Consider the following 18460-nt stretch of genomic DNA (forward strand, 5'->3'; position numbering starts at 1 on the left):
CGGTTGGCTCAAGTGACTGACAGCATAGGGGAGTTATGTAGGAATTTTACGAAGGAGGATCGGGTAGTGATAGTGGGTGGAGCAGGGAACGGTCTTGACAGGGACGGGGTATATGATGTAGGTAGTGACCTGGTAAAGATAGCTACTCAAACTGCTGGCACTAATGTACATTTCGTGCAACTGTTTCAGCGTCATTATCGACCTCACCTTAATACGGCTGTTAGGCGCGTTAACATGGGGCTGGAGAGGGCGCTGATGGCAGAGGGTATGGGTCACATTGTGGTGGTGCCGGTCGAGTCTACCAGGAGCTGCCCCTTTTTTAGATTGAAGTCAGCTGATAGGTATACCTGCTTAAAAGAAGTCGCTCTAACTAAGGGCTTACCTTAAGAGGATGTAATGTTTCCAAGTAGAGAAGGAATTAGCATATTTCATTAAAATATAAGAGGTATTAGAGATAAAGTTAGTGAACTGCTTATAGATGTTGACTCTGAAATTATTGGTATAACAGAGAACCACTTAAATAAGTTGACAGTTCAGAGACTGCCTTTACCAGGATGCAGATTAGCTGGCTGTTTCTCAAGGAGTTCCCTGCGGGGTGGTGGAGTGGCTATGTACGTAAAAAACAGTATTTCATTTGAGTCCATAGATGTATCACGACACTGCACTGAACGGATAGTTGAATGTTGTGCAGGGGCAGTTGAATTTAGTGAAGCTAAACTTCTAATTGTTGTTATTTATAGGTCCCCTAACTCTGACTTCAGAGCATTTCTGCTCAGTCTAGAGAGGGTTCTTGATTCACTTTGTAGGAAGTACCAGAACTTAGTTATATGTGGTGACTTTAATATTAATTTTGTATATGATGGTGCAAGAAAAACGATGTTAGTAGATCTTCTAAATTCATATGATCTGATGCAGACTGTATTTTTTTCCACCTAGGGTGCAGGGGAACAGTAGCATAGCCATAGGCAATTTTTTTATTCATGCTTCATTACTAGATGGGCATTCTGTTAGTAAAAGCGTGAATGGCCTATCAGACCATGATGTACAAATTTTAACACTAAAAGGCTTTTGTACTCAAACCAATGTCATATTTAGTTACAAACTATGTAGGAAAGTTAATCCAACAGCAGTAGAGAGTTTTTTAAACTTTGTCAAGGAACAAGAGTGGCAGAATGTTTATAGTGCTGATAACATAGATGATAAATACAATGCTTTCCTTAACACATTTCTCATGCCCTTTGAGAGTTGCTTTCCATTAGAACATTCTAAACGGGGTACTAGCAGTAATGGGCAGCCTGGGTTGCTGACCAGTGGGATAAGGATATCTTGTAGAACAAAGTAGAAATTATATCATAAAGTTAGAAGTAGTCACAACAAGCTACAGTAGTCCATTGCAAACATTATTGTAAGGTGCTTAAAAATGTTATTAAGAAGGCAAAGAGTATGTGGTATGCAAATAGAATAGCTAATTCGCAGGATAAAATTAAAACCATATGGTCAGTTGTCAAGGAAGTGTCTGGTCAGCAGCACAAGGTTGACAATATAAAGCCAGTTCACAGTAAAAATATTTCTGTTACTGACAAATCAGATATATGTACAGAATTTAGCAATCATTTTCTTAGCATTGCTGGTGAATTAAACAAAAATTTAGTTTCTACAGGAAATCATACAACTTTCTTGGCAAATGCCTTTCAGAGATTGATGTCTGAAAAATTCCTCTGTGATACAGACAAGAGGAAGATTGAGTCAATAATTAAATCACTGAAGACTAAAGACTCTCATGGCTATGATGGAGTGTCTAGCAGAATATTGTAACCTCCCCACAAAAAATAATAATATGATTCTATTTTTTGTGTAACCTCAGAACAAAATTGCTTCCCATTTATAATCTCCGTACAGAAATGCATTCACGTTTAATTTATCCACAAAATTCTTTTCTCATCTAATGTAAGCTCGAAACAGAAAAATTCCTAAACCTCGTAATAACAAATAAATTCAGTAACCTGGTGAATTTTGGACGACAGCAGTGCTGCGTCATGGCCCTGTAAGATCATTCTGAATAAAAAGCAAAAATTCTTACCTCAATAAAGTCGCCAACTATCTGCTCTTACAATAACTTTTTCCGGCACAGCTCTGTGCAATGCTGGCCTATAGATTTGTCATTTATGAAAGGAAGCAACTGATTTTTCTTTTGCAACAATCGGAATGATCATGGATTGGAGAGATTAGTAAATTCTTTAAATTGAAATGAATGCTTGTTGGAAATTACTTTATATGACAAAGATTATTATTAGGACATTTTTAAAAGATTTACATGGGAGTTCACATAACATTACTAGATATGCGCGAGGCTGCTTTTTACCTTATACAATAATACTCAGGCTCCGGCATCGCTGCACCGCGACCGGCCAGCCAACACGATACACCAGACCAGACCAGACCAGACCAGACTCCACACCAGACTAGCACAGACTACCAACAACTTACTGCTACAGCTACACAGTTTGTACTGAGTCAACACTGCTCTCTGGTCAGCGATTCTCTTATACCTTGCATATCGCAGGCAGCGCATGAGCAATACATCGGAATTACATCTGCTCCGACCTCTTACATAAAATTACATCTGTATTACATCTGCTCGGACCTCTTGCATAAAATTACATCTGCTCAGACCTCTTACATAACATCTGCTCCGACCTCTTACATAACCCTCCACTGGGGGGGGGGCAAAAATTTAGCAGCGATGGTGAGTCAATTGGACTTGCCACGAGCAACAAATTTTTCTTAATTAACTAAGTTTACAGTCACAGAGTATACACGTATATATATATAAGTGCAGAACATGAAATGAAATAGAGTGCACATGCACTGACTACAGAACATATCAAGAAATCACAAAATGTATACGCAATGAGTACAAAACATATTAACAAATGACATAAAGTGCACACGCACTGTATACCTTTTTACCATTTTACAAGAACTAGGATACGCAATGAGTACAAATCATATTAACAAATGACATAAAGTGCATATGCACTGTATATATTTCTACCACTTTACGAGAACTAGTATACGCAATGAGTACAAAACATATTAACAAATGACATAAAGTGCACACGCACTGTAGTATTTTTTTACCATTTTACAAGAACTAGGATAGGAAAGGGAAGGATTGCATCATGGTTGTAGCACAGTAGGTTGCACGTAGCTGCACTGAAAGTCCATATCTTTCTACAGAAGCACAACACCAAGTGAGACAATCTGAAGTTCTCTTCCCTGAAGTATTAATCAGTGTAGCCAAGACACTGAAATGTATTAATATTCAATGTTATCATTTGGTAGTACATTAGGTACACCAAACAGTGGAACCATAATATCTCCATTGTTCAAGGTGGTGGACACCATGATGTGTCAACACCACACTCTTTCACCAACGTAGAATTAGTGCAGAAACCAAATATAGTGCTCCAATATGGATAGACAGGACAAACGGATATTGCAGTAATTTCTGGTAATCAGGTCAGAAGGTGAAGGACATTAAGTCTTATGCTAGTCATCATTGAGAATTACACTAGTCTATCAACCGATTTGAGTAATTGGTGGCACTCATTGCCTAGTTACTAAACATTTCTGTACTATGTGTGAAGTATTACAGAATAATATTCATAAGTCATCTGATTACAGTGAACATTGGCACTCATTGGCCAGTTACAAACCATTTTTATGCATTATTCAAAAGTGATCATTCAAAGCAAGAGTTAATTAATGGCACACCATTTACATAATTCATCTAGTTATAGTAATCATTGGTACTCATTGGCCAGTTACAAACCATCAGAAGTCGTCATTGAAAACAGGAGCTAATGAGTGTAGCATCAAGCTACTGGTATTCATATATCATAGCATGTAAGTGACATAATACAAATTTAAAATATAAGAAACAGTGGCATTCATTGGCCAGTTACTAAACATATAGCAAGTATTGAATATTACAAAACATTTTTCATCGTTCAAGTGACATACGACATATTTAAAATAATTATTGGCACTCATTGGCCAGTTACAAACCATCAGAAGTCATCATTCAAAATGAGAGTTAATTATTAGCATAGCATTTATAGAGTATAACAAAAATATTATTTACAGAAATTATTGGCATAGCATGTATGCATTATTACAAAATATCATTCACTATTACTCAGAACTCATCATTCAAGTGACATAGGACATATTTAAAATGTAACACACTGTAACTACTACTCAAGGTCTGTGATTAGAAAACATCATTCAGTATTACTCAGAACTCTCTTAAACTGGTACCATTATTTGGGACTGGTAATACATTTTTTTTTTTTTTGTGCTAGCAATGCATTGCATTGGGATCGATAATTAATTGCCGGGGCATCAAAATATTTGCTTTTGACTTATTGCTGTAAATAACGATTAGTAACCTCATTCGTCATGAGTCAGCTGTAGCAAGGTTATGAAACAAGTGGAGTATATGTGATCACATTCATGAATGACACACACAAATGAGTAAAAAGAATGCAAGTACTAGAACAGGTTTAATGACTAACTGCTTATAGCACATTAATTTCATGAATAGCTTCTCCTGGAAAAATACAAAATGGATTATTAAGCTGAAAGAAGAAACGCATATTATGCTGAAAAGTAGTGAATTTCGAATTAACAGGTAATGAAACGTGTACTCAATATGTATGTACTCTAGCTGTCCTTTCCAAAACATTCAGTCATTATACCATGCGACATAAGACATACTGTGAAAACGAACTGCAACAAATACTTAAATAACTACATAGCATCTCTTAACTAATAGTAAATATATAAACTTCATCATTATTCTCATCTGCAAGGAAAAACTTCATTATTCATATTACCATAACTTCATTACTATCATCACCTGCAAAGAAAAACTTCATTATTCATATTAGCATATTCTTCATATAACTATTCATCTCCATTCATTATCATCTGCAAAAAAGACACTTCATTATTCATATCACCATTTACTTCATACAACTATTCATAGTATAGAGTTTCTTATTTCTAGCATATTTCATCACTAAAACTAAGATGTTTAGTTCTGTCTGAAAGCCTGCATCAATCGCCTCGTATTCTGAAAGAAAAATAATTAGTTAAGACTGCTATCATACGATGTGTATAGTATATTCTTGTTAATGCTTGTTAATTCTGATCCATTTACTCTTCATGACGAGGTACTGCATCTTCTTTCGTTCATTTCGAAGGTGAAATTCCCATTTCATAGTAATCCATTGTGGTTTGTTTAATTTATTTCTTTTACACGTTATTGCTTTCTGAAAATGATGAATAAGGATTAATATCTTGCATTTAAATCATATACCCATTCAATAAAAACTGGTTTCTAGTGATATAATTAAGCATACAGCATAGCATGACAGAAAACGTACTATGTCAAAAACATAGGCAGCGTTCAGGTGCAAAAAACGTTCACAGAGTATCATAATGTAGTAGTAAAAATGTAAAATAGTCACGATGTTGAGATATCATAAGGCAAAATGTCAAAGTCAACTGGTGTTTGTTATATCTTAAAGATTTCGTAGTGCATACAAACAAAACAGGAAAACAATCATACATACACGAAAAATGAAAAATTTGCACGGTCTAATGTGTAACGACAAGAAAAGCGATCTGCTAACCTTACCTTGCCGGGCACTTGCCAAGAAAAAATATGATAATCATCAGTAAATAGTCACATAGATAGAATTTCATAAGTGGTCATATAAAAATCAGGAAATGGCATTACAGTGTGATAAATCATAAAGTATGTTCATTCAATAAAGGGTTTAATATTGGAGACATGGTGATTTTTCTGGTTCTCAAAGTTTCGACGTGTACTACATTGGGGTGAGGAATGCTGCGAATTCGATATGGACCTGCGTATAGAAGCTCAAATTTACTGCATCTACTCTTTCCTCTGTTGGATAAATAATGTGTGCGTACTAATATCTTCTGTCCAATGTGAAAGTCACGGCGTGTATAAACCTGTTTTTGCTGTCTTCTCCGGCGCTCTGCGGCATGTTTGATGTTGTTCAGCGCAATGTCAGTTATTTCATGGTGTCGTAGTCGACGAGATGTAGGAAAGGATACTAATTCTTTAATTTTCTTAGGTGGTTCAACATTTTTCAGTATAACAGTCGGAGATAGCATAGTAGATTCATTTGGTATGGAATTAATTACATCCTCGAATGAGAGTATGTGTGTGTCCCAATCAATATGTTTTTTATGGCAGTATATTCTACATAGTTTACCAATTTCTTTCATTAGTCGTTCACAAGGGCTTGAAGAAGCATGGTACCTGGATATATAGATCGGAGAAATGTTTCTAGCTCGTAACATACGTGTCCATATAGCAGATCGAAACTGTGATCCATTGTCGGAAATTACTTTCAATACATGCCCTACATGGAATAAAAAATGTTTTACAAATGCATTCGAAACAGATTTAGCAGTAGCTTTGCGTAACGGAGTGAAGGTAACAAATTTCGAAGTGAGTTCAACAGCGACAAAGATGTAGCAAAAACCTCTATTAGTTCTGGGAAGCGGACCAAAAATGTCTACAGCAGCCATGTGTCTCAATTTAACAGGTACAATGGGATGTAATGGAGGAATATGTGAAGTCGTGTCTGACTTAGCTTTCTGGCAGATTTTACATGACGCTAAAACTCGTCGAATACGTTTCTCCATGTTGGCAAAATAACATTTTCTGGCTCCGTAATGTGCGTAACTTAAATGAGTATACCAAATTAATTTGTTAACAAGCTCGTCAGGCATGCATAAGAACCAATTGTTGCTGTCAGGGTAAGAGCGGCGAAACAGAATATTATTGCGTACAGTGTAATGGTTTCTAATGGTAACATTATTCCTGTCTTGCCAAAGGTGTTTAATTTCTTTCCATACGTTGTCTTTACTCTGCTCTTGCGCTATGTCTCGTAATGACGACGAAATGAAATTTTCAAATGCAACTTGTTGAATATACATGACGCTGAAATTTGCTTGCAGAAGTTGGTTGCGATGTCTTGCTGATTGTTGCTGAGAGAACGGGATAGTGCGTCTGCTACAATATTTTGTGTACCGGGAATGTGAACAATTGTAAAATTAAATTCCTGTAAATAAAGTTTCCATCTGCTTAATCTGTCGTGTGTAAATTTAGCGGAAAGTAAAAACTGTATAACTCTATGATCTGTGTAAACGGTCGTATGCCTTCCATAAAGAAAATGCCGAAATCTCGTAAATGCCCATACAACACATAATGTTTCAAGTTCTGTGACAGAATAATTGCGTTCAGCAGGTGACAGAATGCGACTCGCAAAGGCGATGTTTTTAATTACTGTAGTACCATCTTCTTCAATTTCCTGAAACATGTGTACGCCTAAAGCGGTGTTAGAACTGTCGGTGGCAATGGAAAAATTTCTAGTAAGATATGGATGTGATAAAAGTGGTGCATTCAACAAAGCTTCTTTCAGATTCACAAGTTCAGAATGTGCTTGGCTATCCCAGGACCAAATAGTGTTTTTACCCGTCAATTGACATAATCTAGGGGTGTCTAAAGCAGAGTAATGAATAAATTAACGAAAAAAGTTAATTAAATCCAAAAAGCTGCGTAGTTGTTTCTTCGTCGTAGGAACAGTAATGTCACGTAAAGCTTGAAGTTTTTCCGGGTTAGGCGTAATACCTTCTGCTGAAATTACATGTCCAAGAAATTTTATAGAAGTTTTGCCAAAGTGCGATTTACTTAGATTAACTGTGAGTCTTTGTGCAAGAAAAGTTCCTAACAGTTGTTCAAGAATCAGATTGTGTTCAGACCAGTTAGCTTCTGCAATAAGAATGTCGTCTACATACGTTGTGATTCTGTCTTTTAATTCTGTCGGAAGTATAGTATTCAATCCGCGAATAAATGCTGCTGAAGAAATAGTTAAATCGAACGGTAATTTACAAAATTGATAACAGTCACCAAAACAGAGAAAAGCCGTGTACTTTCTGCAGTTCGGATGGAGCTGAATTTGCCAAAATTCCGATTTCAAATCTAATGTGGAATAAATAGCAGTACCATGAAATTTCTGTAGAAGTTCTTCTAGTGTTTGTGGGCGATCTGTTTCATTAATAATAATGTCATTGATGTGGCGCGAATCAAGTACGAGGCGAAGTGAACCATCCTTTTTCTTAACAATATGGAGCGAGTTTATGTACGGATTAACTGCTGGTTCAACAATTCCTTGGTCAAGCATAGCTTTCAATTCTTTCTTAACTTGTTCTGTGTGAATATACGGAATGGGATAATGTTTGGCTTTAAATGTGTCGTGCTGTTTAACTTGAAATTCATACATAAAACCAAACATAGTACCAGGGATGTTGTCAAAAACTGAAGCTTGCTGTAAAAGAATTTTGCGTAGTTGCGTGCGTTCGTCGTCTGTAATTGCACTGCTCTGTTTAGCTTTATCAGAAATCATTTGTATAACGTCATAGTCGGCTTCGACCGGAGTATTATAGTTGTGTACGTACGTATCTGTGAACAATGTGGAATGACAGTCTATGTTACGTGCTGCGAAAATGACCTCTGTAGGATTAATTGTTTGTTCTTCTGCAGATAAAGAGTGCTGAAATTCTAAAGCCAGTTGTACATTTTCATCCTTTAACATTAAATAGGAATTTTGAAAGTCAATTATTGCGTCGTATTGTACTAGAAAATTCGTACCTAAAATAACGTCTGTTGTCAATAAGGGAACAATCCAAAAATTTGAGTGAAATGTATGACCTGCAATACAAAATGATAAATGTGTCTGTAATTTAACATCTACTCCTTTACCAGATACTGTTTCTTTTACTTTAATTTTACCTAATGGTAGCGTAGGATAGGTATTCTCTTTGTTACATTCGTTGAAAGTTTCCTCATTTATAACTGACATAGGTGATCCAGAATCGATTACTGCTGAAAATTTGGATGATCCAATCTTTACTTCAGTGACAGGGTGGGAAATGGTTTCATTTGAATAACTGGTCTTTCCTGCAAAAGAGTGTCTCGGATGTCGTCAAAAGTAATAACATTTTCGTGAACAAGATTCTGCGTGTCAAAAGTATTCCGTGCGTTGCTGGAAGATGCAACCTGTACTGTATCTAGTCAAATTCTGACGCGCTATTATTTGCGGGAGGATGCTGTGGCATTTCGACTATTTGAACTGTTCTGTTATTTCGTCCTGACTTATTACGTTCGGGATGATATCCACTGTCTGGTTCACTCATGATAATCTGTTGTTGCGGATGATTTTGCTGCTGGTAGGACCGACTGTTATTAAATGTACGCTGAAAATTGTGCTCATTACTTTTACGTCTGTCATGATACTCATTTCTATACGGTGCATTGCGATATGAGTTGAAATGGTGTGTTTTCTGTACGTAGTTATTTCTTTGTTGCTGTGCGTTACTATTTGGCGGAGCCGGTGCTATACGTGCAGGCGGCGAAACATTAAAGCTTGGTTGACCTTGCAGACTACATTGTTGGTTAGGTATGCTAACCGACTGGTTTTGTTGATGTTGCGGGGAAAAACCTCTATTGTTACCAAAATTTGTTTCCTGTTGCTGATAATTTTACACATACTGATGATTACACTTCTGTCTTTCATTAAAATTACGCTGGTAGTTCTGGAGTGTCTAATGAAAACAGTCGCTTTCAGGTAAAACTCGTCATATCAGCTTTTCTTTACTCATTTCTAATCCTAGATAGATCGATAGTTGAAGAGTTGTTTTGATAGATATAAAGGATAGTACAAGAGAAGGCAGCAGTGCAGAAAACTAAAGATGAAATAGCACTACTACGGCTCGGGGCCCTGTGCACGCTACGGCACATATTCATCGAAGTATAATGAATCCCCTGAGGTCTTTTACGCACTGCAAATAAATCTTAGTTTCTGCGTTACAGGCAATGCTGATGAAAATAGAAAAGCAAATTGTCGTATCCAGTCCAAAGCGTGTATCTGTGTTCTGTCATTATTAAGCACTTTAAATTTCCTAACAGATAGAAAGTGTTTGTAATAAAAATTATCGTCTCTGTATGTCTTAGCAGGTTCAGGATTGCATGAGAATCTGTTTGTCTGTGTCTCTTTGGATTCTAAGTCGCGTGGTCTCTGTAAATTACTTAAGTTATACTGGCTGTGTGAGTGTGACAAATGTTCGCAAAGTGGCGTATGCTGTGATGTGTTAAAGGCTGAAATATTTTTCATCTCTGTCACTTCTTGCTGTAAAGTTGACAATTTTCTACGTAATGAATTATTGGACGAACCTATCTCACTGATTGTCTGCTGTAAATTTTGGAATTCGGGTGTTTGATTAAACGAAATTGGCGAAGTATCGTCTGATTTGGTGTCATTATTACTTTCGATAACATCAATACGACTGGCCAATTCATCATATTTTTCAGTCAGTACTTTTGCCTGATCATCGTTTTTATTATCACAAGCGTTAATTTGTTTTTGTATTTTACGTGTGGCTTCGTTCAATTTTTTAACGTCTGCTTTGATGGCATCGGGATCCTGTAGTAGTTCTAATTGTTCAAGTCTGTCGGTCACTGTCTGAAAGTCTACTGTGTGTGTGTCTGTTTTTGTTTTAAGATCGGAGATTTCATCATGCAATTCGGTGTTCAACTGTTTGATAGTATTAATTTCGTCTGATGCTGTAGCAATATTGTTGTCTATGTATGTTTTTGCTTTCGTAAACAATTTACGCTTATCTTCCTGTCTCTGTGCAGTAATCGTTTCCATGACTTGTTGCTTTACTTTATTCTGTTCCTGTATAAATTTACAGTAACGCGTTTCACTGTTTTGTAGGTGGTGATTAAAACGTTCGTCAATTTGGCTGTTCTATAGGTCAAATTTCGCGTCTACTTTTGCATCCAGTGTGCGTGAAAGTTCTGCTGACATTAATTTTAACTCGTCGCGTAACTTTGTTGCGTTTTCAGAGCATTGTTTAGCGACTGCACTAATTTCATCTCTAAGTAAATTCGTTGTGGCTACTTGCGTATTCCTTAATTCTTGTGCCACAGATCTAATTTCTTCACTACTGTTCCTAGCACAAGCCTTAATTTCCTCACGCAATTGTTCCTTAGTATCATGACATTGCACGGCAACGGCTGTAATCTGTTCACTAAGTTGTTTGTTCTGTTCATTAAGTTGTTTGAAATTGTTATCTTGCTTATCATTCGACTGTTTGGAATTGTTGTCTAGTTTTTCATTAAGTTGTAGCAATAATGCCATAACTTGATCCATGCCAATATTACCTACTCTATTCTCTGTGCTGTTTGATGGCGTACCTGCAATTGTCACGTTTTGTGTAACCATTTGGTCATTCTGTGATTCTCGAAAAGGTTTGCCAATCGGGTGTGCACTGTGGGTCACTACCTCGGAATCAAATAAATCTGACGTATTTTGACTACATTGTTCATCTTCGTCAGAAACAATTATCTGTTCGCTACGTAAATTTTGCAAATTAGGTGTGTCAAACTGTGCAGCGTTCATTGCAACGGAACGTGCCGCGTCATCATTTGTCGCATATACTGTAGACATAACTGAATGTGTTTGTTCACCATCTGGAATAAAATCATTACTAGTGATCGGCACGCACTAATTATCTGTAATTATAGGATTATCACTATTACACTGACTGTCGCTAGTATGATCGGTCATATTATTCGAGTCGGCTATTTCACTCATTGCACATCGCGATGCACTGTTAACAGTTTTTCGCGGCATTTTTCACAAATCAAAATTAAGCACAAAAATGAAACAAAGACAAATCGAAATGGAACAAACAATTACAACAAAGAGCAATAAATTACCGATGATCTGTGAAAGAAAGAGTGACAAATTAGTAAATGCGTTGCGCCAGATGCAAACTACGTTTAAGTAAATAAGAGCAGATATATGACTACTTCTCAGAGATTCACAAAGAATACGATCCTGGCCGGTTGTCGCCAAGTGTAACCTCCCCACAAAAAATAATAATATAATAATAATAATATGATTCTATTTTTTGTGCAACCTCAGAACAAAATTGCTTCCCATTGATAATCTCCGTACAGAAATGCATTCACGTTTAATGTACCCACAAAATTCTTTTCTCATCTAATGTAAGCTCGAAACAGAAAAATTCCTAAACCTCGTAATAACAAATAAATTCAGTAACCTGGTAAATTTTGGACGACAGCAGTGCTGCGTCATGGCCCTGTAAGATCATTCTGAATAAAAAGCAAAAATTCTTACCTCAATAAAGTCGCCAACTATCTGATCTTACAATAACTTTTTCCGGCACAGCTCTGTGCAATGCTGGCCTATAGATTTGTCATTTATGAAAGGAAGCAACTGATTTTTCTTTTGCAACAATCGGAATGATCATGGTTTGGAGAGATTAGTAAATTCTTTAAATTGAAATGAATGCTTGTTGGAAATTACTTTATATGACAAAGATTATTATTAGGACATTTTTAAAAGATTTACATGGGAGTTCACATAACATTACTAGATATGCGCGAGGCTGCTTTTTACCTTATACAATAATACTCAGGCTCCGGCATCACTGCACCGCGACCAGCCAGCCAACACGATACACCAGACCAGACCAGACCAGACCAGACTCCACACCACACTAGCGCAGACTACCAACAACTTACTGCTACAGCTACACAGTTCGTACTGAGTCAACACTGCTCTCTGGTCAGCGATTCTCTTATACCTTGCATATCGCAGGCAGCACATGAGCAATACATCGAAATTACATCTGCTCGGACCTCTTACATAACATCTGCTCGGACCTCTTACAATATTAAAGTACTGTGCTGCAAATGTTAGCCATATTTGTAATTTTTCATTTTGGAATGGTCAGTTTCCTGAACGATTAAAGTACTCAGTAGTAAAGGGATAATATAGATAATTTCAGATCTACTTCTATGCCATCAGTGTTTGCAAAAGTTATTGAAAAGGCTGTGTATGTATGGATAATTGATCATTTTATATCACACGATTTGCTACCAAATGTACAGTTCGGCTTAAGAAGTCGTTTAACAACTAAAAATGCTATATTCTCTTTTCTCTGTGAGGTACTGGATGGGGTATACAAAAAGTTTCGAATGCTTGGCATTTTTTTTATTTAACTAAGGCATTTGGTATTGTTGATCACAAAATACTGCTCCAGAAGTTGGATCATTACGGAATACAGGGAGTAGCTCACAACTGGTTCACCTCTTACTTTAGCAACAGGCAGTAAAAGGTCATTATCCACAATGTTGACAACGGCTGTGATATGGGGTCTGAGTGGGGTACTGTCAAGTCGAGGGTGCCCCAGGGATCAGTGTTGGGGCCACTCCTGTTCCTTATTTAAATAAATGATATGCCCTCTAGTATTACAGGTAACTCTAAAATATTTCTGTTTGCTGATGACACTAGCTTGGTAGTAAATGATGTTGTGTGCAGTATTGGCTCGGTTCCAAATAGTGCAGTACATGACCTAAGCTCATGGCTTGTGGAAAATAAATTAACGCTAAATCACAGTAAGGCTCAATTTTTACCATTTCTGACACACAATTCAACAAAACCTGACGTTTTAATTTCACAGAACGGGCATATGATTAGTGAAACTGAACAGTTCAAATTTCTAGGTATTCAGATAGATAGTAAGCTCTTGTGGAAAGCCCACGTTCAGGATCTGGTTCAAAGACTTAATATTGCCATTTTTACTATTCGATCGGTATCAGAAGTGAATGATCGTTCGACACCAAAATTAGTCTACTTTGCTTATTTTTATTCGCTTATGTTGTATGGTATTGTATTTTGGGGTAAATCTTCTCATTCTAAAAGGATATTTTTGGCTCAGAAACGGGCAGTTCGGGCAATAAGTGGTGTAAGTTCACGAACCTCTTGTCGACCCCTGTTCATGAGTCTGGGTATTTTGACATTGGCCTCTCAATTTATATATTCCTTACTGTCATTTCTTGTAACAATATTAGCTTATTCCCAAGAATAAGCAGCTTTCACTCGGTTAATACTCGGCAGAAATCAAACCTGCATATGGGTCGGACTTCCTCAACACTTGTGCAAAAAGGTGTGCAGCATACTGCTGCAGCCATTTTCAGTTAGTTACCACTCGAATTCAAAAATCTTAGCAGTAATCCACGCGCTTTCAAATCGAAACTGAAGAGTTTCCTCATGGGTCACTCCTTCTATTCTGTTCAGGAGTTCCTTGAAAAATTAAGCTGGTTCTTATTCTATTGTTGATTGCGTTTACTTAAACTTATGAACTAACTTTTTTCGGGTTCATAAACATTTATTTGTATCTTTTATTACTTTTATGTTGTAATTTCATGTACTGACACGTTCCATGACCTTGGAGATTTGCTCCTCAAGTTGGTCCTACACTACAGTAAATGACACTGTTAAACTCTACATGTTTTAAGACAGCATGTGGCATATAATTTCTATTTCAGTCCAGTGCAGGGAATTTGTTATGCACTACTTGACAAAAAATGAATCAATTAGAAGGGGAGGAAGAAATGAAGTAAAATTTCATTGTTTGAGACGATATGTAATGGTATTTCAGTGATAACAAAATCGAGTCAAAATTATGAAGAACTTGGCAGTATGAGCCCACTTACCAGTATAATGTTGCACCTCCTCTGACCTGGATGCGTGCCCTTAATGGCTTTAGAAAGGTGTCATAAAGCCATCGACTCCAGAGGTAAGCTGACCCATAACTGTTGCAACTGGTCCTTGACATCTTGGATACTTACAATGGGACGGAGTTGACGTCCGAGCTGGTCCAACACATGTTCTATAGGGGACATATCTAGAGATCTTACTGGTTATACGAGTCGCACAAAATCATGCACACTATTCCTTGAGAAGCGTGTCTTGCGTAGACGAACACTGTCCAGATGAAAAATGGCAGCATGACACTGTCACATGAGAGGTGACAGATGAGGATGCAGAATGCTCATGACGTACCGTTGTTGCGTCAGAGTTCCCTCAAACACTGCCTGGCATGACTTGATGTCATACACGATGGCTAGCCCACACAGTGATGCCAGGAGTAACACAGCTGTGCCTCTCCAAACATTGGAAGAATGAGAGCTTTCCCCAGGTCAAAATGGCTCAAATGGCTCTGAGCACTATGGGACTCAACATCTTAGGTCATAAGTCCCCCAGAACTTAGAACTACTTAAGCCTAACTAACCTAAGGACATCACACACACCCATGCCCGAGGCAGGATTCGAACCTGCGACCGTAGCAGCCCCGCGGTTCCGGACTGCAGCGCCAGAACCGCACGGCCACCGCAGCCGGCTCTCCCCAGGTCTCTGACATACTAGCCGACAGTGGTGATCGGTAGTAGGGCAGAAACGCGATTCACTGCTGAACACAGTTTTCAGCAGTCCGTGCTTCTCAGTCTCGGCACCGCTGCAAACGCAGCGCTTTGTATTGTGGTGTTCACAGCAGCCTACGCATGGGACTGTATTCCCTAGTTCGGCTACTGATAGTCTCCGACCAATAGTGGGAGACGACACCGCGAATGCATGATTTGTTCCCAGATGGAAGACGCCGATATAAAGGGTTTACGATATATTTGCTGCACAATTCGGCAGACTTCCCCTGTGCTGTTCAGAAGTGATTGGCCGGAACCTTGACGACGAGTATGCCAGCCCTCGCGTTCCCATGCAGTATCCTAACATCAGGGCATCCGAATGCCCCACAAATTTTGACATTGCACGATTCAACCAGCCGGCCAAATGGAAATCGACAGTCAGATGGTGATAACGCTAACGCTTTGTTTCTTGAGTACGCGGCATCTCTGTGCCCTTCACAGTGATCACTCAACATCTAACGCAGTTCACGCCACTTTTATGCCCAACCAGGCCTGGTGACAACACTAAACATGAACGACACTAGTGAACTCTTGTGGCGTAAATGTCATAGGGAATTTCAGCTCTAATCATTCGCATACCCGCCGATGGTGTGTAGGTGTACACTGACATCCATACATGTCTTCTGGGGGATTCACTTTTCTTGTCAGTCGTTGTAGTATTTGTATTTGATAATAGACAGCGGATGGCGACAGATGCTTATATTTCTTCTAACTATCCATTTAGCCGCTGTTTGAAAGTTTCTTCATACATGAGAATAGACACAATCCGATGAGACGAATCGCCATAATTTAGTTAACGTTGAAAAGAAAATGAGGTATTTCCCAAACTCTGTTCCGTCACATAGTGGTGTTCGTGATTCATCTGCAAAGTTTCAGTACCTGAGAACAATGCTGAAAGCCTTGGAGCAATGTGGAAACCTCATTGTTTTCATCACCATATCATAATCACCACCAGTGGTAAGACAGCCTTTTGCGAGCCTTGGCCTTTTGTAGAAGATTATGGCATACTTTCCTCTTTAGTGCCTACCTCCTCTAATTCTTAACTTCAATTTCCATACGTCCTCTCTGACATGTTCCTCCCACCTTAGCTTGGTCTTCCAGCCATTCTGTTTCCTTCAGGCAGTGAGATGAATATCTTCTTCATCATTATGTCATTAGGTCTCAGTACATATCCTATATCCTACCCATTCCAGCCTTTTAGTCTTAATGCAACTGACAATGTCTGATTCATTATATAGATTACATAATTCATAGTTGAGACTCCTCCTCCAAACACCATTTTCTTCCACTACTCCAAGAATTCGTCCCAGGACCTTTTCTCCAAATATGCCAAGTTGCTTTTCATCGAATTACTTTAGAATCTACGTCTACATGTATATACACTCCTGGAAATGGAAAAAAGAACACATTGACACCGGTGTGTCAGACCCACCATACTTGCTCCGGACACTGCGAGAGGGCTGTACAAGCAATGATCACACGCACGGCACAGCGGACACACCAGGAACCGCGGTGTTGGCCGTCGAATGGCGCTAGCTGTGCAGCATTTGTGCACCGCCGAAGTCAGTGTCAGCCGGTTTGCCGTGGCATACGGAGCTCCATCGCAGTCTTTAACACTGGCAGCATGCCGCGACAGCGTGGACGTGAACGGTATGTGCAGTTGACGGACTTTGAGCGAGGGCGTATAGTGGGCATGCGGGAGGCCGGGTGGACGTACCGCCGAATTGCTCAACACGTGGGGCGTGAGGTCTCCACAGTACATCGATGTTGTCGCCAGTGGTCGGCGGAAGGTGCACGTGCCCGTCGACCTGGGACCGGACCGCAGCGACGCACGGATGCACTCCAAGACCGTAGGATCCTACGCAGTGCCGTAGGGGACCGCACCGCCACTTCCCAGCAAATTAGGGACACTGTTGCTCCTGGGGTATCGGCGACGACCATTCGCAACCGTCTCTATGAAGCTGGGCTACGGTCCCGCACACCGTTAGGCCGTCTTCCGCTCACGCCCCAACATCGTGCAGCCCGCCTCCAGTGGTGTCGCGACAGGCGTGAATGGATGGACGAATGGAGACGTGTCGTCTTCAGCGATGAGAGTCGCTTCCAATGATGGTCGTATGCGTGTTTGGCGCCGTGCAGGTGAGCGCCACAATCAGGACTGCATACGACCGAGGCACACAGGGCCAACACCCGGCATCATGGTGTGGGGAGCGATCTCCTACACTGGCCGTACACCACTGGTGATCGTCGAGGGGACACTGAATAGTGCACGGTACATCCAAACCGTCATCGAACCCATCGTTCTACCATTCCTAGACCGGCAAGGGAACTTGCTGTTCCAACAGGACAATGCACGTCCGCATGTATCCCGTGCCACCCAACGTGCTCTAGAAGGTGTAAGTCAACTACCCTGGCCAGCAAGATCTCCGGATCTGTCCGCCATTGAGCATGTTTGGGACTGGATGAAGCGTCGTCTCACGCGGTCTGCACGTCCAGCACGAACGCTGGTCCAACTGAGGCACCAGGTGGAAATGGCATGGCAAGCCGTTCCACAGGACTACATCCAGCATCTCTACGATCGTCTCCATGGGAGAATAGCAGCCTGCATTGCTGCGAAAGGTGGATATACACTGTACTAGTGCCGACATTGTGCATGCTCCGTTGCCTGTGTCTATGTGCCTGTGGTTCTGTCAGTGTGATCATGTGATGTATCTGACCCCAGGAATGTGTCAATAAAGTTTCCCCTTCCTGGGACAATGAATTCACGGTGTTCTTATTTCAATTTCCAGGAGTGTAGATGCACCGCAATCCACAGTAAGGCGCGTGGCTGAGGATACCCTTTACCACTACTTTCACTCGCAAATAAAGCGAGGTTAAAAAGGCTGTCTGTATGCCTTCGTATGAGTCGTAATTTCTCATATCTTATCTTCATGGTCTTTAAGCACAGTGTATGTTGGAGGCAGAACAATAGTTCAGCACTTAGCTTCAAGTGCCGGTTCT

The sequence above is a fragment of the Schistocerca serialis genome, chromosome 3, assembly GCF_023864345.2.
Source record: "Schistocerca serialis cubense isolate TAMUIC-IGC-003099 chromosome 3, iqSchSeri2.2, whole genome shotgun sequence".
Lineage (NCBI taxonomy): Eukaryota > Metazoa > Arthropoda > Insecta > Orthoptera > Acrididae > Schistocerca > Schistocerca serialis.